We start from the raw sequence: 24,953 nt of genomic DNA, 5'->3' as shown, positions 1-24,953 counted from the left end.
GGGTTCGGGGGCCCCAGGACTCCACCAATAAATGGGAAGAGCGCGTCGCCATGGCCAAACAGAAGCTTGGTATGGTGGGGGGACGATCCCTCTCCATAACCAACAGGAACCTGGTGATAAAGTGTGAGGTACTCGCGGTGTTGCTCTACGTGGCCCAGGTCTGGTCCATTCACCACAGCTCCGTCACCACAGACACCCGAGCTTTCTTCCACTTTTTCTGGAGGTCCTAAGTAGAATGCGTCCACAGGGACACCATGTACAACACACTGAGAAAACTGGGTCCAGCCAACCGAGCAGACGCAGGAGGTCCCGTTCAGCTGGACTGCCCCCCCCCCCCCGACCTGTCCCAGGTGTAGAAGTTCCTGAGTTGGAACCACTTCGACCACAAGGCCGTCAGACAGTGGAACGTTCAGGGGGCTCTGCAGGAAAAGGAGAGGGTGGATCCGATCGACCAGTTCCCTGACCAGATGGTTCATGCCATTTGACAGAACGTCTCGTCGCCAGAACTGACCAACAGGCACCAGGATGTGGCCTGGATGGTGGTGAGAAGGGCCCTCCCAGTTCAGTCCTTCCAACATGCATGGAAACTCAGCATCACCTCGAGCTGCCTTCAAGGCTGCGGGAATTGGACCGTCGTCTGTTTCCTGGTGGACTGGACCTTCATGCAGAATGTGTGGGGAGAGATGCGTTGGTATCTGTCCCAGTTCATCCCCAACACCTCCGTAACACAGGACGCTGTGTTCTCTGGACTGTTCCCCAGGAGGCACACCAAGACATATATCAACTGCTGCTGGAAGACCATCAACTCGTTGAAGGAGGCCCTTTGGCCCGCCCGAAACCTGCTGGTCTTCCAGCTGAAGGAGCTGTCCACGACCGAGTGTTGCCGACTGGCACACTCCAAGGTCCAGGAGAACATGCTGCGGGATACACTGAGGCGCGTTGCGGCCTACGCAAGGGCCCTATGGGGAAAGAGCACCGTGTAAAGCCATCCCACCTTTTATTATACGGAATGTATTATAAGATATGTCCTGTACTTTGTATACACTGTGTATTGTATTGAAATAACGGGATCATAGTGAGTGCGATCTGTTTTGTATTGTTTTGAATTGAAATTGCGATTCTTACCCTGAACTGCAGGTATCATTAAATATTATGAAATAAAGTATATTTTGAAAATAAAATTGCCGCTCAACCGCACTCCTTTGAGCAGCGAGAGACCTGTCCGAAAGACTGAGAGAATTCTTTTTTGCCTGAAAGTGAGTCCGGTTTGACGTGTTGTTGCACAAAGGCGCTCCCTGCTGGTGAGCAGAGGCAAATGCTCGAGCAAAACAGCCGTGTTCGGACAGACACAGAACGCGTTCAGGTTTGAGAAAGGACAAATGCCAACATTTGAAGCAGTAAGCAGTCTGTAAAGTTAAGAATGCGGCCTTGAGCTCAATACCGCTTACTCCAAAAGCGCGTTCATTATTTTGAGCCAGAATTAAACCAACGATTTAAGAGTGATTGTGCTTTCAAGTTTGAATCTCTACAAGTTTTCCACACTACCAGCTGAACGATCGAAGGGAAGCAGCAAAGGTCCCTCTCTTTGGTGATTGTTCACCGTGTGCCTTTTGACACTCCCGGACTCGTGGAGTCGCGTGGGCATGACCGAGACTGACTCGGTACCTGCTCATACCGCGGCGCTGTGAGCGTGTGAGCTCCGACTTACTCGACACACCTTTGGCCAGTCGAGCAATGGGGAACGTGTCTGACCAAAATTCAGAAGATTGTTGGTTCGATTTCCACCTGGATGGAGAGTTTTTGCAAACTGCCGATGAGTTTATGATTTTACACCTTGCAAACTGTCCTACTTGGTAGAGCTGCCTGGAGTTTTATACATCAAGTGCCTTCTTAGTGCAGTAAGCAGCGCGTCAGTCTCATAATCTGAAGGTCCTGAGTTCAATCCTCAGAGAAGGCATCGTTATGCTATTTTTTTCCATCTTTGCTCAAGACCAAAATCAAGAATTTTTGCTTCCTGCAGCACGCCAAAAGATTTGTTGCCCCTTGACCTCTCTGTACCGTAGCAAGCAGTGAAGCTTAAGAAGTACATGGACCATGGGCTCGCTGAAAACTGACGCCACTTTTGTTTCTGGACAATTGACCCAAGTCAAAAGGTGAGTGGAGAATGCAAGAATCTATCCTGCTATCTCTCACTTGCTCAGCGAGCACTCTTTCAGAATCATAGAAATGTTACAGCACGGAAGGAGGCCATTCGGCCCATCGAGTCCACACCAGCTCTATGCAAGAGCAATCCAGCTGGTCCCACCCCCCGCCCCATCGATTTTCTTCATGTCATCTTTGGTGCTTTTGCCAATCACCTTAAATCTATGTCCTCTGGTCCTTCACCCTTCTGCAAATGGGAATTGTTTCTCTCCATACACTCTGTCTAAACCCTTCATGGTTTTGAAAATCTGTATCAAATCTCCTCGCAACCGTCTCCATTCCATGAAGAACAATCCCAGCTTCTCCAGTCTATCCACGTAACTAAAGTCTCTCATCCCAGGAATTATTCTAGTAAATCTCTTCTGCACCCTCTCTAACGCCTTCATATCTTTCCTAAAGTGCGGCGCCCAGAAGTGGACATAATACTCCAGTTGTGGCTGAACCAGTGTTTTATAAAGGTTCATCATGACTTCCATACTTTAGTACTCTCTGCCTCTATTTATGAAGCCCAGGATCCCGTATGCTTTTTTAACCGCTTTCTCAACCTGCCCTGCCACTTTCAATGATTTGTGCACATGTACCCCCAGATCTCTCTGTTCCTGTATCACTGTTAGAGATGCGGCCTTTTGTTAATATTGCCTCTCTTCGTTCTTCCTACTAAAATGCATCAATTCGCATTATTCTTCGTTAAATTTCATTTGCCACGTGTCCGGCCATATATTCTCTTCAATTCTATCACTATCCTCTTCACTGTACATAACCCTTCCAAGTTTGGTGTCATCTGCAAATTTGGAAATTCTGCCCTGTGCACCCAAGTTCAAGTCATTAATACATATCAAGGAAAGCAGTAGTCACAGCACCGACCCCTGGGGAACATCACTGTCCACCTCCCTCCAGTCCGAAAAACAACCGTTCACCACTACTCTGTTTCCTGTCCCTTAGCCGATTCTGTATCCATGTTGCTACTGCCCCCTTTATTCAATGCCCTTCACAGTAGTTGTTTTGCACTCGCCTCCAAGCAGCTCCACGATCAGCAGAGAAATCTCGCCTTGGGTTGGCCCCCTCCCTGACGACAATCAATACTTTGCTCCAATTCGCGGTATCGAGCGTGAGCAAGTGAGCAACAGCAGAACGGGAAGCCACAGTAATCGTGAATGATGCTGAGAAGAGCCCGAGGCTGCGGAAGGCAGACGAGATCACAGGAAAGGAACAGCGGCCCCGAGCTTGAGGGAGCAGCGAGAGCCCTGTCTGTCTGACTGATCGAGGACTTTTTTGCCTGAAAGCGGTTTGACGTGTTATTACTCAAAGGCACTCCCTGCTGGTGAGCAGGGCCAAATGCTCGAGCAAAACAGCCGTGTTCTGACAGACACAGAAAGCTTTAAGGTTTGACAAAGGAAAAGTGGTCTCCTGTGCCTCAGCGCCAACATGTTAAGCTGCAGGCTGCCTGTAAAGTTAAGAGAATGGCCTGGAGCTACTTACTCCAAAAGCTCGTTTATTACTTCGAACCAGCAAACTTTGATATGTTAATTGTTCTATAGTCCACCGCTCGACAAGCTGAGCGATCGAAAGGAAGCAGCTCATGTCTCTCTCTTTGGTGATTGTTCACCGTGCACCTTTTGACACGCCCGGACTCGTGGAATCGCGTGGGCATGACCGAGACTGACTCGGTGACTGCTCATTTTCCAGCTCTGTGGGAATGTGAGGTACTGCATGCTTTTTGAAAACTGGGCCAGTGGAGCAATGGATAACTTTTGGAGGTTTGATTCGAAAGTTTCTGCGAATTTTTTTTATTACAAAACATATATTACTGCATAAAATTTAAGTATACAGAGAGTTAAAACTAATTTCACTATTTCGAAGCAATACAGTACAATACAGACCGTATCTCACGGTATGAACCGTCCAGTTAAAGGGGCCTCATGCTGTGATCTCACGGTGTGAACCGTACAGTTCAGGGGGCCTCATCCTGTGATCTCATGCTGTGAACCGTCCAGTTAAAGGGGCCTCACCTTGTGATCTCACGGTGTGATCCATCCAGTTAAAGGGGCCTCATGCTGTGATCTCACGGTGTGAACCGTCCAGTTCAGGGGGCCTCATCCTGTGATCTCATGCTGTGAACCGTTCAGTTAAAGGGACCTCACCTTGTGATCTCACGGTGTGATCCATCCAGTTAAAGGGGCCTCAAAGATGATCTTTCGCTCCAGAGTCCGCTCCTTGGAGCAGGACGAGAAGTGCTCGCGCTTCTTCTTCCAGAAGCTGCTCAGGGAGACTTCTGTGATCAGCAGCCTGAAGAAGGAAGAGGGCTCGGTGACGTCCTCACAGACCGACATACTGAGTCCACCCCACCTTGTAATTTGCTAATTTACCTCATGCTCATGCTTTAATATTGCATTTTTTTGATAAAGATTAGAAAGTTATTTGATAAACTTGAGTAATGAAGGAGGAGAGACAGAAAGCGATATAGAAACAACAACAGGGGAATAAAAAGGTGGAGGGAGAAACAGATATAGAGAGATAGGGAGATAAAGGTAGATAGATAGGTAGTTATAGAGATAGATAGATGGATAGAAACAGATAGATCGATCGGTAGATAGATATATAGATAGATGGATAGAGAGATATATAGATAGATAGATGGATGGATAGATAGATAGATGGATAGAGAGATATATAGATAGAGAGATTATATAGATAGATGGATGGATAGATAGATGGATGGATGGATAGATTGATAGATAGATGGATAGGGAGATATATAGATAGATAGATAGATAGATAGATAGATAGATAGATAGATAGATAGATAGATAGATAGATATTTAAACAGATGGATGGAGAGATAGATGGATAGAGAGATATATAGATAGAAAAAGAGATAGATGGATGGATAGATAGATGGATAGAGAGATTTAAAGATAGTGAGATAGATGAATTGATAGATAGATAGATGGAGAGATAGATGGATAGAAGGATAGATAGATGGTTAGATAAATATATAGATAGATAGATACATTTAAAGCAGTGGAGAGACAATGATACATACGAATCGGTCTAGGAGATTTATACTGATTTTTAATAAGGTGAAAATAACAATGGATATAGTTGAAAGAGATAAAGGAAAATAAAATTAGTAGAAAGAGAGCACGATGGGCAGATTTATAATTAGAGACAGAGTTAGAGTTTGGCAGAAGCAGCGATGGAGAAGTGGAGTAAGTTGGAACACTGGGAGGGGGCGGGGAGTGGGTGCAGGAATAGTCCGTCTTTTTGTGATAGTTTAATTGAAATGTATTGAGTCAATTGAAGATCAATTAGCAATTGACAGCTACAAATTTCCCGGTACAAACTCAAATACCCCTCGCCCCAATAAAGCTATGCTGGTAAAGAAACAACTCTATTCAAACCCAAACTGAACTGCAACAAATCAGCAAAGGTTACTTGAAAGGCATCCAGTGATGAGCTTCAGACGAAATGTACTGGGGATGGTGTACTGAATTAGGCCGACCATGGAAGGCCCTGCGGTGATATTACGTACCACGTGTTTCTCTGCTCGAATCATAGAGTCATAGAGTCAGAGAGTTATACAGCACGGATAGAGGCCCTTCGGCCCATCGTGTCCATGCCGGCCATCAGCCCTGTCTAATCTAAACCCATATTCCAGCATTTGGTCCGTAGCCTTGTATGCTATGGCATTTCAAGTGCTCATCCAAATGCTTCTTGAATGTTGTGAGGGTTCCTGCCTCCACAACCCTTTCAGGCAGTGAGTAACAGACTCCAACCACCCTCTGGGTGAAAAAGTTCTTTCTCAAATCCCCTCTAAACCTCCCGCCTTTTACCTTGAATCTATGTCCCCTTGTTATAGAACCCTCAACGAAGGGAAAAAGCTCCTTAGTATCCATCCTATCTGTGCCCCTCATAATTTTGTACACCTCAATCATGTCCCCCCTCAGCCTCCTCTGCTCCAAGGAAAACAAACCCAATCTTCCCAGTCTCTCTTCATAGCTGAAGCGCTCCAGCCCTGGTAACATCCTGGTGAATCTCCTCTGCACCCTCTCCAAAGCGATCACATCCTTCCTGTAGTGTGGCGACCAGAACTGCACACAGTACTCCAGCTGTGGCCTAACCAGTGTTTTATACAGCTCCATCATAACCTCCTTGCTCTTATATTCTATGCCTCGACTAATAAAGGCAAGTATCCCATATGCCTTCTTTACCACCTTATCTACCTGTTCCGCCGCCTTCAGGGATCTGTGAACTTGCACACCAAGATCCCTCTGACCCTCTGTCTTGCCTAGGGTCCTCCCATTCATTGTGTATTCCCTTGCCTTGTTAGTCCCTCGAAAGTGCATTACCTCGCACTTTTCCGGGTTAAATTCCATTTGCCACTGTTCCGCCCATCTGACCAACCCATCTATATCGTCCTGCAGACTGAGGCTATCCTCCTCACTATTTACCACCCTACCAATTTTTGTATCATCAGCGAACTTACTGATCATAACTTTTACATTCATATCCAAGTCATTAATGTAGACCACAAACAGCAAGGGACCCAGCACCGATCCCTGTGGTACCCCACTGGCCACAGGCTTCCAGTCACAAAAACAACCTTCGACCATCACCCTCTGTCTTCTGCCACTAAGCCAGTTTTGTATCCAAAGTGCCAAGGCACCCTGGATTCCATGGGCTCGTACCTTCTTGACCAGTCTACTGTGGGGGACTTTATCGAAGGCCTTACTGAAATCCATGTATACCACATCCACAGCGTTACCCTCATCCACACGCCTAGTCACCCCCTCAAAAAATTCAATCAAATTAGTCAGACATGATCTTCCCTTGACAAAGCCATGTTGACTATCCCTGATTAATCCTTGCTTCTCCAAGTGGAGACTAATTTTGTCCTTCAGAATTTTTTCCAATAATTTTCCTACCACTGATGTTAGGCTCACTTGCCTGTAGTTCCCCGGTTTTTCCCTACTCCCCTTCTTGAATAATGGTATTACATTAGCGGTTCTCCAGTCCTCTGGCACATCCCCTGTGGCCAGAGAGGTTCTGAATATATGTGTCAGAGCCCCCGCAATCTCCTCCTTTGCCTCACACAGTAGCCTGGGATACATTTCGTCCGGGCCTGGGGATTTATCCATTTTTAGGCCTGCTAAAACCGCCAATACCTCCTCCCGCTCGATGTTAATATGTTCGAGTATATCACAGTCCCCCTGCCGTATTTCTATGTCTACATCGTCCTTCTCCATAGTGAAAACAGATGCAAAAAATTCATTTAGAAATACATCTGCAGTTCCTGAACGGGACTTTCTCCTACAGCTTAATATCCTCTTAACAGATCCGCTGCCTGTCAAGATCAACCTACTTCTCCTGTTCGGACTTTGACATTTCAGTTTATGGTTAGTTTTGGGGTACTGTATTAGTTTGAGGTGCTGGATTGTTTGAGGTACAGTCGTAGTTTGAGGTGCTGGATTAGTTTGAGGAACACTATTAGTTTGAGGTGCTGTATTAGTTTGAGGTGCTGGATTAGTTTGATGAATATTATGAGTTTGAGGTGCTGTATTTGTTTGAGGAACACTATTAGTTTGAGGTGCTGCATTTGTTTTAGATACTTTATTAATTCGAGGTACGGTATTATTTTGTGGTACTGTATTTGTTTGAGGTACTGTATTAATTCGTGATACGGTATTAGTTTGAGGTACTGTATTTGTTTGAGGTACTGTATTAATTCTAGGTACAGTGTTAGTTTGAGGTACGGTATTAGTTTGAGGTACTGTATTTGTTTGAGGTACTGTATTAATTCTAGGTACAGTGTTAGTTTGAGGTACGGTATTAGTTTGAGGTACTGTATTTGTTTGAGGTGCTGTATTAATTCGAGCTACAGTATTAGTTTGAGGTGTTGCGTTAGTTTGAGGTGCTGTATTATTTTAAGATGCTGTACTAATTTGAGGTAACATATTAGTTTGAGGTACTGTATTAGCTTGAGGTGCTGTATCAGTTTGAGCTGATTTATCAGTTTGAGGTGTTCTATTAGTTTACATAAGAACATAAGAACATAAGAAATAGGAGCAGGAATAGGCCAATCGGCCCCTCGAGCCTGCTCCGCCATTTAATAAGATCATGGCTGATCTGATCCTAACCTCAAATTTAAATTCATGTCCAATTTCCTGCCCGCTCCCCGTAACCCCTAATTCCCTTCACTTCCAGGAAACTGTCTATTTCTGCTTTGAATTTATTCAATGATGTAGCTTCCACAGCTTCCTGGGGCAGCAAATTCCGCAGACCTACCACCCTCTGAGTGAAGAAGTTTCCCTCATCTCAGTTTTGAAGGAGCAGCCCCTTATTCTAAGATTATGCCCCCTAGTTCTAGTTTCACCCAACCTTGGGAACATCCTCACTGCATCCACCCGATCAAGCCCCTTCACAATCTTATATGTTTCAATAAGATCGCCTCTCATTCTTCTGAACTCCAATGCGTAGAGTCCCAATCTACTCAACCTCTCCTCATATGTCCGCCCCCTCATCCCCGGGATTAACCGAGTGAACCTTCTTTGTACTGCCTCGAGAGCAAGTATGTATTTTCTTAAGTATGGAGACCAAAACTGTATGCAGTATTCCAGGTGCGGTCTCACCAATACCTTATATAACTGCAGCAATACCTCCTTGTTTTTATATTCTACCCCCCTAGCAATAAACGCCAACATTCCGTTGGCCTTCTTGATCACCTGCTGCACCTGCATACTAACTTTTTGATTTTCTTGCAAGAGGACCCCCAGATCCCTTTGCACTGCAGTACTATCTTGCCATTGAGAAACTAACTTGCTCTCTGGTTTTTCCTGCCAAAGTGCATAACCTCACATTTTCCAATATTGTATTTCATCTGCCAAATCTCCGCCCACTCACCCAGCCTGTCCATATCACCCTGCAGGTTTTTTATGTCCTCCTCACTCTCTACTTTCCCTCCCATCTTTGTATCATCTGCAAACTTCGATATGTTACACTCGGTCCCCTCCTCCAAATCGTTGATATAGTTTGTAAAGAGTTGGGGACCCATCAACGACACCTGCGGAACACCACTGGCTACTGGTTGCCAGTCCGAGAATGAACCATTTATCCCAACTCTCTGCTTCCTGTTTGATAACCATCCCTCCACCCATGCCAGAATATTACCCCCAATCCAGTGATTCTTTATCTTGAGCAATAATCTTTTATGTGGCACCTTGTCGAATGACTTCTGGAAGTCCAAATACACTACGTCCACTGGTTCCCCTTTATCCACACTGTACATTATGTCTTCAAAGAACTCAAGCAAATTTGTCAGACATGACTTCCCCTTCGTAAAGCCATGCAGACTTTGTCCTATTAAATTATGTTTATCCAAATGTTCTGCTACTGTCTCCTTAATAATAGACTCCAAAATTTTACCCACCACAGATGATAGGCTAACTGGTCTATAATTTCCAGCCTTCTGTCTACTACCCTTTTTAAATAAGGGTGTTACATGAGCAGTTTTCCAATCTGCCGGGACCTTTGCCGAGTCCAGAGTATTTTTGAAAATTATTAACAAAGCATCCACAATCCCCACTGCCCCTTCCCTCAAGACCCTACGATATAAGCCATGAGGTCAAGGGGATTTATCCGCCTTGAGTCCCATTAATTTACTAAGTACAAATTCCTTAGTGATTTTAATCGTATTTAGCTCCTCCCACCCTAAAGCCCCCTGTTTGTCCAGTGTTGGGATATTCTTAGTGTCCTCTACCGTAAAGACTGAAACAAAATATTTGTTCAGCATTTTTGCCATCTCCATGTTTCCCACCATTAATTTCCCGGTCTCATCCTCTGAAGGACCTCCGTTTGCCTTCGCCACCCTTTTTCTTTTTAAATAACGATAGAAACTCTTGCTATATATTTTTTGCTAATTTATTTTCATAATCTATCTTCCCTTTCTTAATCAATCCTTTAGTTACTTTTTTCTGTCTTTTGAAAACTTCCCTATCTTCTATCCTCCCACTAAGTTTGGCTACCTTATATGTCCTTGTTTTTAATCGGATACTATCCTTAATGTCTTTACTTAGCCACGGATGGCTGTTATTTCTTTCACACCCTTTTTTCCTCAGTGGAATATATTTGTTTTGAAAGTTGTAAAATAACTCCTTAAATGAACACCACTGCTCATGTACCGTCTTACCCTTTAATCTATTTTCCCAGTCCACTTTAATCAATTCCTCCCTCATACGATCACAGTCTCCTTTATTCAAGCTCAGTACGCTTGTTTGAGAACCAACCTTCTCACCCTCTAATTGGATATGGAATGTAACCATGTTATGGTCACTCATTCCAAGGGGATCCTTAACTAGGGCATTATTAATTAATCCTGGCTCATTACACAGGACCAGGTCCAAGGTTGCTTGCCCCCTTGTAGGATCAATTACATACTGCTCAAGAAATCCATCCCTAATACACTCAATAAACTCTTCCTCAAGGCTCAAGTTTGAGGTGTTGTATTAGCTTGAGGTGCTCTATTAGTATGAGGTGCTCTGTTAGTTTGACGTGCTGTATTCGTTTGAGGTACTGTATTACTTTGAGGTGTTTTAGTAGTTTGTGGTATTAGATTAGTTTCAGAATCTTTATCAATTTGAGATGCTGTATTAGATAAAGGCGTTGTATTCGTTTGAGGTGCGGTATTAGTTTGAGGTACTTTATTAGTTTGAGATACTGTATTAGATTGAGATGCTGTATTCGTTTGAGGTATTATATTAGTTTCAGGTTCTGTATCGGTTTGAGATACTGTATTCGTTTAAGGTGTTTTATTTGTTTGAGGTACTGTATTGGTTTGAGGTACTTTATTAGTTTGAGATGATGTATTAGCTTGAGGTATAATATTAGTTTCAGATTCTCTATCCGTTTGAGGTACTGTATCAGTTTGAGATACTGTTTTAGTTTGAGAACCTCTATCAATTTGAGGTGTTATATTAGTTTGGGATATCTGTATTGTAAGGAAAGAGTTAGTCTTTATATTGAAGGAATATTAACCTTTAGCTTTTGCCTCTGAAGTAAGGAAGTCTAAATCTCTGTTGGGAGAATGAAACTACTACCATAAGACAGATTTGCTTCATTTTATATGCATGCATTTGTTTAATATAGAGACTAGTAGATTCTGAATTCCAGAAACTCTTGTATTGTAGCTGATGTCATTATACTCGTAAGTTAATTATCCTTTTGATATAAACAATTCTCTGACAATCATAACAAGGCATTTAAATCATTCAGAGCTGGTGTGTATGTGTGTCAGACAGCATTGTGTGCTATTCGTCTTAACAGCTTCACAGGGAAGCAGGAGAGGTGTGACATCTGTATGATTGCTCCGTATCATTCCAAGCTGATGCAGCGGGAAAGGGCTGTACTGGTGAGAGATAACCACCATTCTGCTTTCTGGTCAATGGGCAAAGCCATATATTTTAACTAACAAGTTCAAAAGTTATAGTTACAATTAATGCCTAAAGCAGAACACCGGGCTGTGCGGAAGGAGCCTGTTTGCACCACAAGGCGACATCTAGTGGAGGAGTGTAGTTAGGTGATGAGGGAAGTGATACTCTGATAACATGGACAATGCTGGAAACCCTCAGCAGGTGAGGCAGCATCTGTGGAGAGAGTAACAGAGTGAATGTTTCAGGTCAATGACCTTTCATCAAAACCAAGTTGGGCAGCTGTGTTAGGTAATAGTATGAAACATAGGAATTGTTTCACTCACGTGGGCTGATTTGGGGACTTTTCAGTCTTTGAAGTTCAAGATCAAAAGTAAAATAAGGGCTCCTCCGGGATTTAAACCAGGACCTCTTATATATTTGGATTAATAACCACAAAGCGAGAATCAACCCCTGGATGAACCAGCCCACGGATACAAAACAATGCACTCAAGAGCCAGCTATCGTAAAACACTTGTTGGTGGCTATCCTTGATAAGCAATTATGAGGACAGGTTGCAAAGACCAGACTTGCATTCCCTTGAGAATCTAATATTAAGGGGTGATCTAATTGAGGTGTTTAAGATGATTAAAGGATTTGACAGGGCAGATAGAGACTATTTCCACTGGTGGGGAGAGTCCAGAACAAGGGGGTGTAACCTTAAAATTAGAGCTTGGCCGTTCAGGGGTGATGTCAGGAAGCACTTCTTCACACAAAGGGGAGTGGAAATCTGGAACTCTCTCCCCCAAATAGCTGTTGAGGCTGGGGGTCAATTGAAAATTTCAAAACTGAGATTGATAGATTTTGGGGCTAATTCTGGAGTTTAATGACTTTGACATTTTTTCCCTGTGACTTGTATAGTTTCGATCGATGAAATGTTCGTGAAGAGTCAGTGTAAAGAGAGTCAGCAGTTCATGTTTTCCCTTGACACTTCCTTCAGACCTGAGACCGAAACGTTTGTCGTTTCCGTAGTGTAGCGGTTATCATGTTCACCAGTTACACGCAGAAAGTCCCCGATTTGATCTCGGAGGGAAGCATTTTGTTGGGATTTGCTCCCCATAAACCTCCAGGGTCGAGTTTCTTCAAGTGTGAAAGGGGCTACAAACCTATTTAAATTTAACAGCGGCTGCACCAGATTCCTGGTATAATAAGCACTAAACATTTTTAAGCAGACTCCTAAAATACAGTATGTAAAATGGGAATGGATAAAAGTTCATGAAATGCAAAGCACAAAGATTTATTAACGTTTCAATTGTCAGTTGGCAAACAAGTTAGCATTTCCTTCAGTGTGTAACAGAACGTATGAATGGTGATTGAAAAGAACAATAAGTGTCTCACAGACTTGAATTATTTTTGTGCAATGAACTATTCCCAACCACAAGGGAACATTGCATCAATCATATATATTTAAGTAAGTAATAAGTATATTTACATATATAATCTATGCCATCAGTTAACCTCGTGGCGCAACGGTAGCGCATCTGACGCCAAATCAGAAAGCTGCGTGTCCAAATCACGTCGAAGTTACTATTTATCTTACCATTCATAGGAGCCTGGATAATTTCGGAATTAATGCTTTTTAACAATAAACGGAACTTTGGTCACCAGTTCTGCGGTGCCAGGGAGGGAAGCGTCATTTCAAAATAAACTACTGGTAGCGGTGAGCAAGTTAAGGCACAGCAGGTGTTGGGACAAGTGAGTGAACCGTCTTAGTTCAGTTGGTTGTTGCTTAAACGCCCGGGTGCTTGATTCTGACACATTGATGGGCCCGACAGACAAGGAAGTAGCAGTTTCCTCAGGCTTGGCGAGCTCAGTCGGTAGAGTCATTCACCTCAGGATCGTGGGTGCTAGTTTCAACTTTTATGCTGCACTCATGAGCGGACCCCAGCGCTCCATTTTCGCTGAAATGGAGAATTTCTCCGCCAACTTTTTCTTGATATCACAATTGCTGGCGTGCGAGTGAAAAGGGCCCTCCTCTTCACTGTGAATGCAAGAGACAAGTCTGTAGGTACCGCGTGTCGTCCAATGAATGTCAAAACTTTGAAAGAAGAGTTAGCGATTCAGGTACACAAACCTCGCTGGTGGATAATCAATTTTTTGTCAGAGTTTGCAGCCTTGCCTTCATCTCTTGCCCTTTGCAAGGCACTTTTTCCGGTTTAAATGTACAAACTGGGTGAGTTGGTGATCGGGGGGACTGCAGGAGACTCAGCGGCCCCGGGTGAGACACAGAAAAATCCGCCCAAGCCCTGTCCCAATGTACGTTTGTGGAAGTAAACACGGGAGGGGACGGTGTGACGTTCCAGTCAAACCTCCTGTCCGGGAACGCCTCGATTTTAAAATTCTCATCCTTGCTTTCAAATCCCACCATGGCCATCGCCCCACCCTACCTCTGTAATCTACACCCCTCCCAGATCATGTGGCGACAAGGGCAGGTCAGAGGATGGGTATTCTGCGGCGAGTGACTCACCTCCTGACTCCCCAAAGCCTTTCCACCATTTACAAGGCACAAGTCAGGAGTGGATTAGTGCAGCTCCAACAACACTCAAGAAGCTCGACACGATCCAAGACAAAGTAGCCCGCTTGATTGGCACCCCATCCACCACCCGAAACATTCATTCCCTTCACCATTGGCGCACTGTGGCTGCAGTGTGTACCAGGATGCACTGCAGCTGCAGCAACTCGCCAAGGCTTCTTCGACAGCACCTCCCAAACACGCGACCTCTACCACCTAGAAGGACAAGGGCAGCAGGCACATGGGTACACCACCAACTGCGCGTTCCCCTCCAAGTCACACACCATCCAGACTTGGAAATATATCGGCCGTTCCTTCATCGTCGCTGGAACTCACGACATAACAGCACACGGACTGCCTCGGTTCAAGAAGGCGGCTCAACACCACCTTCTCAAGGGCAATTAGGGATGGGCAATAAATGCCGGCCTCGCCAACGACGTCCACATCCCATGAACGAATAAAAAAAATCTCTGTGCTCCTCCAATTCTGGCCTCTTGCGCATCCCCGATTTTAATCACTCCACCATTGGCGGCTGTGCCTTCAGCTGCCGAGGCCCAAAGCTCTGGAATTCCCTCCCTAAACCTCTCCGCCTCTCTCTCCTTCAACACATACCTTAAAACCTACCTCTTCGACTCAGCTTTTGGTCACCTGTCCCAATATCTCCTTATGTGGCTTCGTGTCATGTTTTGTTTAATAACGCTCCAGTGAAGCACCTTGTGACGTTTAACTACGTTAAAGGCGCTATATAAATGCAGGTTGTATCCTCTGCTTATCGACTCTCCTGCCAATGGAAACAGCTTCTCCCCATCCATTCTATGAAAATCCCCTCATAATTTGAACACCTCTATTAAATCTCCCCTTCACCTCTTTTTGCTCGAAGGTGAACAATCCCAGCTTCTCCAGTCTCTCCACATAACCCATCCCCGGACACGCTTAGGGAAACGGAATTGGAGACGAATAAAGGACTGACCAGACAGGCGGCCAAGACGCAGCTGAGTCGGCATGTCCCCCTGGAACAGTTACTCTGATGTTGTATTTGAAATTAAGAGGTCGGAGCCATTTAAAGCGCTCCCAGTTACTGCAGATCAGGGATCAAAACCTGACATCAGCGCAAGAACGCTCACAACACTTTTTCTTTATTTTTTCATGGGATGTGGGCGTCGCGTCGCTGGCGAGGCCGACATTTATTGCCCATCCCCAATTGCCCTTGTGAAGGTGGTGGTGAGCCGCCTCCTTGAACCGCTGCAGTCAGTGTGGTGAAGGTTCTCCCACAGTCCAAAGAACTGACAGAAAAAGCACCGGTTGGCGCGCCGGTTGCAGGAGAGCTGGTTGGCGGTGATATCGATGCTGTGAGCGAGACCAGACCGTTTCCATGTTTCCACAAACAATGTCCCATCCTTTATTTCTGGAATAGTAACACTGATAGTGGTCAATTGCATTTCTCTGGCTGCAACATGTAACTTTGGCTCGGTGACACGCTGCTTTAGTGCATCTTGCGGATTGTCTCTGTGACGTAATTAGTTAGCGCGTTCGGCTATTGAGCGAAAGGTTGGTGGTTCGAGCCCACCCAGGGACGAAAATTGCACTTTTTTTCTTCCCACTTTCGGATTCATTGCCTCATTCTGATTGCACTGAAGCCGGTGCCAGGTTTTAATTCCTGATCTGCAGTAAATGGGAGCACTTTAAATGACTCCGATCTCTTAATCTCATTTCAAGTTTTCTAATGTGTGAATTGTCTGCAAGAAAACACTCTGTGAACAATGTCATCTGAGCATGCCTGATTCGCCATAATTTGCACTGCTGTCGGATATCAGGCACATGAAAAAAACAGTGAAATGTCTGTGTGAGCGCGATGCTCTGGGATTCCCTGCCTGACCATCGTCACCTATCCTTCTCTGCAGCCTTCCGAAATACAGCGCAGTAAATGTATCTCTGTGAAATGAGCTCCTGGATAATGATACGGAAATTAGTTTGGCTGAGGGTTTATGTCCCTAACACGGAGCTTGAGCCGTCAGGTTTCCGTAGTGTTGTTGTTATCACGTTCGCCTCACACGTAAAAGGTCCTTGGTTCGAAACCAGGCGGCAGCATTTTAAAACATTGTTCCCATTAAAAATGAGTGAATATTTAACGATTCATACTGCTGATTCAATGTGAACAAAGTCCATATCTCCCAGCCCTGTTATTGCAGTTCGCTGCAAGCAGGCAACGAAAGCCAGTGCATTTGGGGGTGAAGGCTGCTTCCAATCCTGTCTCACACCCCGTGGGACCTGGCGGAGATTTGATAAACCCAATCTGTTCAACCAAGGTGGGATAAATGAATCGGTGTTTGAGAAACATTCATATGTGTAATAAAAATCCAGGACTCCAGATCAAAAGGCTGCGTGTTCACATCACATCGGGGTCAGTGTTTCTTTCACCGCTCACATGACACTGGATAATCCCAGAATGAAGGTTTTAATTGCTTTTTCAACAAAAAGAAACAGAAGTTTGGTCAAAACCCTGACTCAGTGCCTACCCAGTGGCAGGGAGGGAAGCGACTAATACTCTCGTTTATTTCATGCAACAAACTGACACGAATACTGGTATTGATTCAAAATCGACCTGCAGATGGACACACAGAAAAAAGACAGCCACAGAAACAGACAGCAACTACTTGCATATATCTATAGCGCCTTTAACGAGGTTAGACGATTTTAGCTCGGTAAACTTGCTTCAGCACTCTGAAATGTACTTGTCCATCCTTCAGAGGTGACGGGAAATATATTTTTTGCCTTTCGAAAAAAGACGCGAAAAGCAGAGACATGTTTTGTTTTCAACACGGCTGGTGAAATGGCCGGACTATCATAAATTAGGAGTCGCCTTTGAAACATTTAAAGGCGACGACCTAAAAATCACATGGTGCAAATTAAAAATCACGGTTACTATTTATTTAGGTCTGAAAGAAATAACAACAAACATATCAGTCAGCGTCCGTAGTGAGACGGTGTCGAACTTGTTTGCTGCGAAATTCACCGCTGGGCTAAAGCTGACGCCGTTTAAGGGACGCGAACCCACTCAATGTCAAGGATGGGTTCATAACCATCAGGACCCGTCAATGTCAAACACCTCCTTTCTTGTTCAATAGAGGGAGCAGAGGCGTGTACATCATCAGACGCCAGCAACTTTAAGAAATGGAACAGATAAAGGCACAGATGCAAGTTCCAAATCTTTTCAATGCAAAGTTATTTCACTTTATTTAAAGTGCCGTGAGGCTGAAAACGGGTCCCAGGTGATTGGCGTTCACTCGTGACTTGTTTTTCAGTGTTTGTCCATCAGGTTTGCAATTCAATTTGTATTGGATATTGAAGATATTTCAGGATGATTGCACAACATACCATGTGTAAAGCAACCATCTTGATAACTTCAATCATCACACACTCTACATCGACGCTGCAGAGGCCCCAGCACCCCTTTCAATATTGTTTTTCTTAACTCACAGTTTTCAAAAGGGAATTGGATAAACGCTTGAATGGAAACTTTTTCAGGGCTATGGGGAAACAGCAGGCGAGAGGGACGACCTGGACAGCTCTTTCAGAGAGCTGGCACACGCACGATGGGCAGAGAGAAACTATTTCCGCTGGTCGAGGATTCTAGGACTTGGGGGCACAGTCTAAAAAATAGAGGCAGACCTTTCAGGAGTGAGATTAGAAAACACTTCTACATACAAAGGCTATGTTCCGATGCTCCTATGTTCCTATGATATTATTAATATAGAATTCCGACAGGCATTTGATAAGGTGCCACACAAGAGACTGTTGGCAAAAATGAAAGCGCATGGAACTTGAGGCAACGTATTGACATGGGTAGAGAATTGGTTAGGAGATAGGAGACAGAGAGTAGTGGTAATGGGTACATACTCCAATTGGCAGGATGGGACCAGTGGTGTCCCCCAGGGATCTGTAACTGGGGTCTCAGCTTGTCACCATATTTATCAATGACTTTGATGAAGGAATAGAGAGTCGTATATCCAAGTTTGCTGATGACACTAAGTTAGGTGGGACAGTGAGTCGTGTGGATGCGATTGGAAAGTTGCAAAGGGACATTGATAGATTAAGTGAGTGGGCAAAACTATGGCAGATGGAGTTCAATGTGGGGTAATCCACTTTGGACCGATGTTCAGGGTATTTTCCAAATGGTAAGAAGCTCGGAACTGTGGAGAAGCAGAGAGAATTAACGGTTCTTTTGCATAAATCAGTAAAAGCTAACGGACGGGTCCAAAAATAATTTAAAAGGCGAACGGAATGTTAGCCTTTATCTCAGGGGGCTGGAATATGAAGAAGTGGAAGTTATGTTCCAGTTATATAAAGCTCTGGTTGGACTGCGTCTGGAGTAACTGCGTTCAGTTTTGGACACTGCACCTCAGGAAGGATAGATTGGCCTTGGAGCGGGTGCAGAGCAGATTCACCAGAATGTTACCGGGGCTAAAAAGGTTAATTTATGAGGACAGGCTGCATCGACCGGGCTCATATTCCCTCGAGTATAGAAGATTGAGGGGCGGTCTGAGCGAGGTGTTTAACATGTTTAAATGATTCGATAGAATTGAGATAGAGAATCAATTTCCTCTGGGGAATCAAGAACGAGGGGGACATAACCTTAAAATTAGAACCATGCCATTCAGGTTCGAAATCAGGAAGCACTTTTTTACACAAAGGGCAGTAGAAGTCTGGAACTCTGTCCTCCAAAAGACTGTGGATGCTGGGGGTCAATTGAAGCTTTCAAGACTGAGATCGATCGATTTTGTTGGGTAAGGGTATCGAGGGATAGGGAGAAAGGCGGGGAAATGAAGTTGAGGAACAGATCATCTATGATCTAATTGAAGGGCGGAACAGGTTCAAGGGGCTGAATGGCCTCCTCCTATTCCCAATGGAAATGTTGAGAATATGGTTTGTTGAGGCTGTGACGTCAGGGTCAACCCTGTCCAAACAAGGCAGGTCACATTTGGGAGTTTAATAACTTTGAAATGAACATAACTGGAACATAACTTCCACTTCTTTATATTCCCGCCCCCTGAGATAAAGCCGAACATTCCGTTAGCCTTTTAAATTATTCTTTTGTGACTTGTGCAACTTCGATCAATTGAATAGTTGTGAAAGAGAATCAATGCAGTCATTCGAACTTCTGGCTGATAACCAGAACCGAAGTTTCTGTAGTGTAGCGGTTGTCAGGTTCGCTTTACACGTGAAAAGTCCACGGTTCAATCTCGGACAGCCGCATTATGTTGGGGCAAATTTATTTTTTCTCTGTGAAATAGCCGGTCCTGTTAAATTTAACAGAAATTCGTGGTCTCACGAGCACTGAACATTATAAACCGAGCCCTTAAAAATACAGTGTGTAAAATGAGAAGGGATAAAAAGTTCATCGCACAAAATAAATTATTAAAGTTTTCCAACTTCCCTCAGTAGCCTTTCATTCTGGAAAATAACGTTATCGGTTAATTAATGGTGATGAAAACAATGGTTGTTTTTTTTCTTCCCACAGACTTTGAGTTCGTTCATGCGACAAGTGTTCAAAAGTTACTTCCCTGACCGGGAATCGAACCCGGGCCGCGGCGGTGAGAGCGCCGAATCCTTACCACTAGACCACCAGGGAGCTCTGTTAGTTGGTTTATCAGGTGTAATATGGATTTCGCTTTCTCTGTGATTCAGCTTTTAATTCTTTTTAGCTCCCGATTGCGGATATTCCCGTGATTAAATAGGAATAAAGTACAATAGGCTCAGGAAAACCCGGGGAGGTGGCATCCCGCTCACCGAGCCTTTCCAGCAGCATTTATCTTACCAAGGACTGGAGTGAGTGAAACTTTCTCTGGGGGGTCTCAATGTGCAAAGGGTGGCGAGTGAAGAAATAATTTATCAGTCAGGATGACAGAGCGGTCTAAGGCGCTGCGTTCAGGTTGCAGTCTCTTTCGGAGGCGTGGGTTCGAATCCCACTTCTCACATCAGTTATTTTGACTCCTATTTTATTTGTTGCTTGAGCTGCGGTTGATTTTTCGGCCCAGTTGATTTGCTTTTCCTGCAATAAGCAATCCGGTCTCGATCCACTGCAAGTTTTGACGCCAAGCGGCTCAACTCTAAACCGAGCTTTAAACGAAAATATGCTTTAAACAAAAGGCAACAACTATAGAGAGAACTATAGAACAGCCCATATCCCTTCATACCTTCGGTTGGCAAAAAGCTATCGATCTCAGATTTAAAATTAGAAATTAAGCAAATATCAATTGCAGTTCGGGGAAGAGAGTCCCAAACTTCTTCCATCCTTTGTGTGTACAAGTGTTTTCTAATCTCACTCCTGAAAGATCTGGCTCTAATTTTTGGACTGTGCCCCCTCGTCCAAGAATCCCCAAACAGCGGAAATAGTTTCTCTCTATCCACAAAATGTCAATGACACGGTCAATGAAAGGTACAGTTCACGAAGGTGGCTCACCAGCACCTTCTCAAGATCAATTAGGGATGTGCAATAAATGCTGACCTTGCCATTGACACCCACATCCCATGAATGAAGACAAAAGTCGCCTGCATGGCCGAGTAATTTCCTGCTGCTAAACGACGGGAAGAATGAAACCATCGGCTTCAGTCCTTTGAACGAACTGTATACACTTGCCGTCGAGCTCAATCCCCACTTGGTCCTCTGCCCCGAATATCCACGACATCAGAAAATCCTCCATAACATAGAATCACAGCATGGAAACATCACAGAAGGAGGCCATTCGGTACATCGTGCCTGTGCCAACTCTTTGAAAGAGCTATCCAATTAGACCCACTCCCCTTCCCTTTCTCCATAGCCCTGCAAAATTTTCCCCTTCAAGTATTTATCCTGTTCCCCTTTGAATATTATTATTGAATCTGTTTCCACCACCCTTTCAGGCAGTGCATTCCAGATCATGGCAACTCGCTGCGTTAAACAATTCTCCTCATCTCACCCCTGTTGCCAATTACCTTAAATCTGTGTCCTCTGGTCACCTCCTTTCTGGCACTGGAAATAGTTTCTCCTTTTTTATTCTTTCAAAACCTTTCATGATTTTGAACACCTCTGTTAAATCTCCCATTAGCCTTCTTTGCTCGAAGGAGAACAACCCCAGATTCTCCCGTCTCTCCACCTCACTGAATTCCCTCATCCCTGGCACCATTCCAGTAAATCACCTCTGCACCCTCTCCAAGGCCTTGACATCCTTCCTAAAGTGTGGTGGGCAGAATTGTGTGGTGGCCAGCTGGGCCTAACAAGTGATTTATAAAGGTTTAGCATAAGTTCCTTGCTTTTGTACTCTAGGCTTCCATGAATAAAGTCAACGATTCCGAATACTTTTTTTTTATAATCTATTCAAGTTGTCCTGCCACCTTCAAAGATTTATGTACGTATACCCCCAGGTCTCTCTATTCCTGCAGCCCCTTTAAAATTGCACCATTTAGTTCAAAGAACTGGCACAGGCACGATGGGCCGAATGGCCGCCTGTGTTTCTATGATTCTATGTTTTTGATTACCCCTCTATGAAGCTCTTTGTGATATCCCCCAGAAGTGGGAGTCAGCAGTTCACTTTCTCCCTTTACACTTCCATCTGACCTGGGCTAGACTAAATAAATTTTTCGTGGTGTAATGGCGTCACACACGAAAAACTCCCGGTTTAATCCCGGGTCAGAAACAATTTGCTGGAACTTGCTCCTCACAAACTTCCAGGCGCGAGCTTTCTCTCGTGTGAATTGGGCTGCAATCCTTTCACATTCAACAACGGCTGCACCAGATTCCTGGTCTCATCACCACTGAACACTTTTAAGCAGACTCCTAAAATAAAGTGCGTAAAATGAGAAGGGATGAAAGTCAGAAAAGTGAGCCTCGTTTCGACAGTCACTCGGCAAACTTGTTAGCATTTCGTTCAGTGCGAAACAGAAAGTTGTGGGTTTATTAATGGTAATTAAAAGAATCATCTCAGAGACTTGAAACAGTTTCTCCTTGTTTGCTCTCTCAAAACTTTTCATAATTTTGAATACCTCTATCAAATCTCCCCTTAACCATCTCTGCTCTAAGGGGATAATCCCAGCTTCTCCATTCTCGCCACATAACTGAAGTCCCTCATCCCTGTTGCCATTCTGGTAAATCTCCTCTGCACCCTCTCCAAGGCCTTGACATTTTTCCTAAAGTGCGGTGCCCAGAAGTGAACACAATACTCCAGCTGCAGCCCAACCAAAGTTTGATAAACGTTCAGCATAACTTTGTTTCTTTTGTATCCATGCCTCTATTAATAAAGTCCATTTCACCAGGCAGTCGATGTCCTCCTGAAATCTGATACTATCCACCACATTGTTTGCTACATTCCCGAGTTTCGTGTCATCTGCAAACTTTGAAATTATACCCTGTATATCCAAGTGCAGGATATTAATGTATGTATCAAAAATGAAAACTTTTTGCAGTGTGATTTGTGTGACGTTAAGCCGAGTTTATATAACATCTTCTCATAATTTAACACATTGCACCCTGGTAACAATCTGGTGAATCTGTGCTGCACTCCTTCCAAGGACAATATATCCTTTCAGATTAAAAGGGTATAAACTTGAAATAAGAGTCACTGTGGATCAGTTTTCGCTCACTCAAAGTTATCTGTTGAGTGAAATAAAAGAAAGCGCTTTTAAAGAATAAAGAAGCAGCCACTATCGCCCCTTTTGACAAGCCTATTTTGTGGCACTTTATCAAACGCCTTTTGAAAGGCCAGAAACACAACATCAACCACATTGCCCTCATCAAACCTCTCTGTTAACTCATCACAAAACTCAATCATGATTTGCCTTTAACAAATCCACAGTGGCTTTCTATTATCAATCCACACTTGTCCAAATGACTATTAATTTTGTCCCAGATTATCATTTCTAAAAGCTTCCCACCAACGTGGTTAAACTGACTGGCCAGTAGTTGCTGGGTTTATCCTTACACTCTTTTTTGAACAAGGGTGGAACATCTGCAATTCTCCAGTTCTCTGGCACCAAAACTTGTGTCAAAGGAGGATTGAAAGATTATGGCCAGGACCTCTGCAATTTAAACCCTTACTTCCCTCAGCAACCGAGGATGCATCCCATTCGGACCAGGTGACTTTAAGTACAGCCAGCCTTTCTAGTATCTCCTCTTGATCAATTTTCACCCCATCCAGAATCCCAACTACCTCCCCTTTTACAGTGATTTAGGCAGCACTTTCTTCCTCTGTAAAGACAGGTGCAAAATACTCATTTAGTACCTCAGCCATGCCATATGCCTTCACGCGAAGATCTCCCTTTTGGTCCCTCATCGGGCTTATCCCTCCGCTTACGACCCGTTTACTATTTATAAGCCTATGGAAGACTTTTAATGACTTGATGAAGGGATCGAGTGTGATATATCCAAGTTTGCTGATGATACAAAGCTAGATGGGAAAGTAAGCTGTGAGGCGGACACAAAGAGTCTGCAAAGGGATATAGACAGGTTCAGTGTGTGGGCAAGACGGTGGCAGATGTAGTATAATGTGGGGAAATGTGAGGTTATTCACTTTGGGAGGAAGAACAGAAAAACAGAACATTTTTGAAATGGTGAGAAACTATTAAATGTTGATGTCCAGAGAAACTTGGGTGTCCTGGACACCTGAACTCCAGGTTGTGCTAACCTAGTATAAGCATCTAAAACCTGATGACAGAGAAAGGCTAAATAAACACTAAGACATTAAATAATCTTTGGTGGTTTCTGAGAGTCAGCAAAGTGGGATGGTTCACGACCATGAGTTAAGATCAGTGGTGCTTACGTACAGAACAATGCAGCCGAATCGTATAAAGATAGGGCATGCTCCCTTCTCAAATGTTAGAACTCTCAATAGGGGACAGTCAGAAGTCCATTGCCACAGGCTGTCCCCAAAGGTCAGGTCTGATATATCTGGATTCGCAGACAGGTCAGGTTGTGTTGATTGCTTGTCATTAATGTAATCTGTAGACAGTTGTATTACAATAATAATACTGTTGAATGTAATGTTGAAGACAGCTGTGGTGCAACTCTGTTGTAAGTCAATCTCTTAAACTTGCTATTTTGTAACCACTCGGGCTAAAATCAAGTGGAAGTTATTGTTGATGGATTAACAACCCATAGTTACCACAGTAACGGGACAAATCCGTGAACAAACATTCACTTTATATATAAACATCACACCCGTAGTTTATATTTTCACACGTTCTTTTTTGCAGTTCCAGCCAAAGTCCAAACATCGAAAGTCCACGTGTTTTTCAGACGTTTCCCGTCCTGTTATGTATTTTGAGCAGTTTCCTACATATATCAACATCACACATACAGTTTATATTTTCACACGTTCTTTTTTGCAGTTCTAATCGAAGTCTAAACACCGAAAGTCTAAGTGTTTTTCAGAAGTTTTCCCTCCTGTTATGTATCTTGAGCAGTTTCCCACATCTGTTTCCTGAGATGTGATAATTCTGGGTGCAGGATGAATGTAATTGGATTTGCTGCAGTCCGCTGACAGCAGGCGATGGAACCGAGCGCCATGCTGCCGCTGACAGGTGAAGGACACTTCTGATGCTGCCTGACATCCGGTGGGAGTGAGCGGGCATTTGAAAGCGAACCCAATCTGTTCGCTCTCAAGCGGTGCTTAACAAACGTTGATAGAAACAAACACCTATTGCAGCACTCAGGCCTCGTTGCGCAACGGTAGCCTGTCTGACTCCAGGTTAGAAGGTTGCGTGTTCAAATCACGGTGAGGTCACAGTTTTTTCCCTTGGAGCTGGTT

At 44.1% G+C, this 24,953-nt stretch overlaps 2 non-coding genes across 2 annotated transcripts; one reads left to right on the top strand and one right to left on the bottom strand.

Annotated features, from left to right (window-relative positions):
* The first annotated feature begins 1,884 nt into the window (after window positions 1-1,884).
* On the top strand, window positions 1,885-1,957 carry trnam-cau (transfer RNA methionine (anticodon CAU)). The gene has a single exon. It is a non-coding gene; the product is annotated as a tRNA-Met (tRNA).
* A 17,775-nt stretch (window positions 1,958-19,732) lies between these two features.
* Window positions 19,733-19,804, bottom strand: trnae-cuc (transfer RNA glutamic acid (anticodon CUC)). The gene has a single exon. It is a non-coding gene; the product is annotated as a tRNA-Glu (tRNA).
* Between the last annotated feature and the right edge of the window lie 5,149 nt (window positions 19,805-24,953).

This window comes from Heptranchias perlo, unplaced genomic scaffold (assembly GCF_035084215.1).
Source record: "Heptranchias perlo isolate sHepPer1 unplaced genomic scaffold, sHepPer1.hap1 HAP1_SCAFFOLD_50, whole genome shotgun sequence".
NCBI classification, from domain to species: domain Eukaryota; kingdom Metazoa; phylum Chordata; class Chondrichthyes; order Hexanchiformes; family Hexanchidae; genus Heptranchias; species Heptranchias perlo.
Note: the sequence above shows the minus strand (reverse complement) of the source record. Positions and strands in the feature narration are given on the sequence as shown.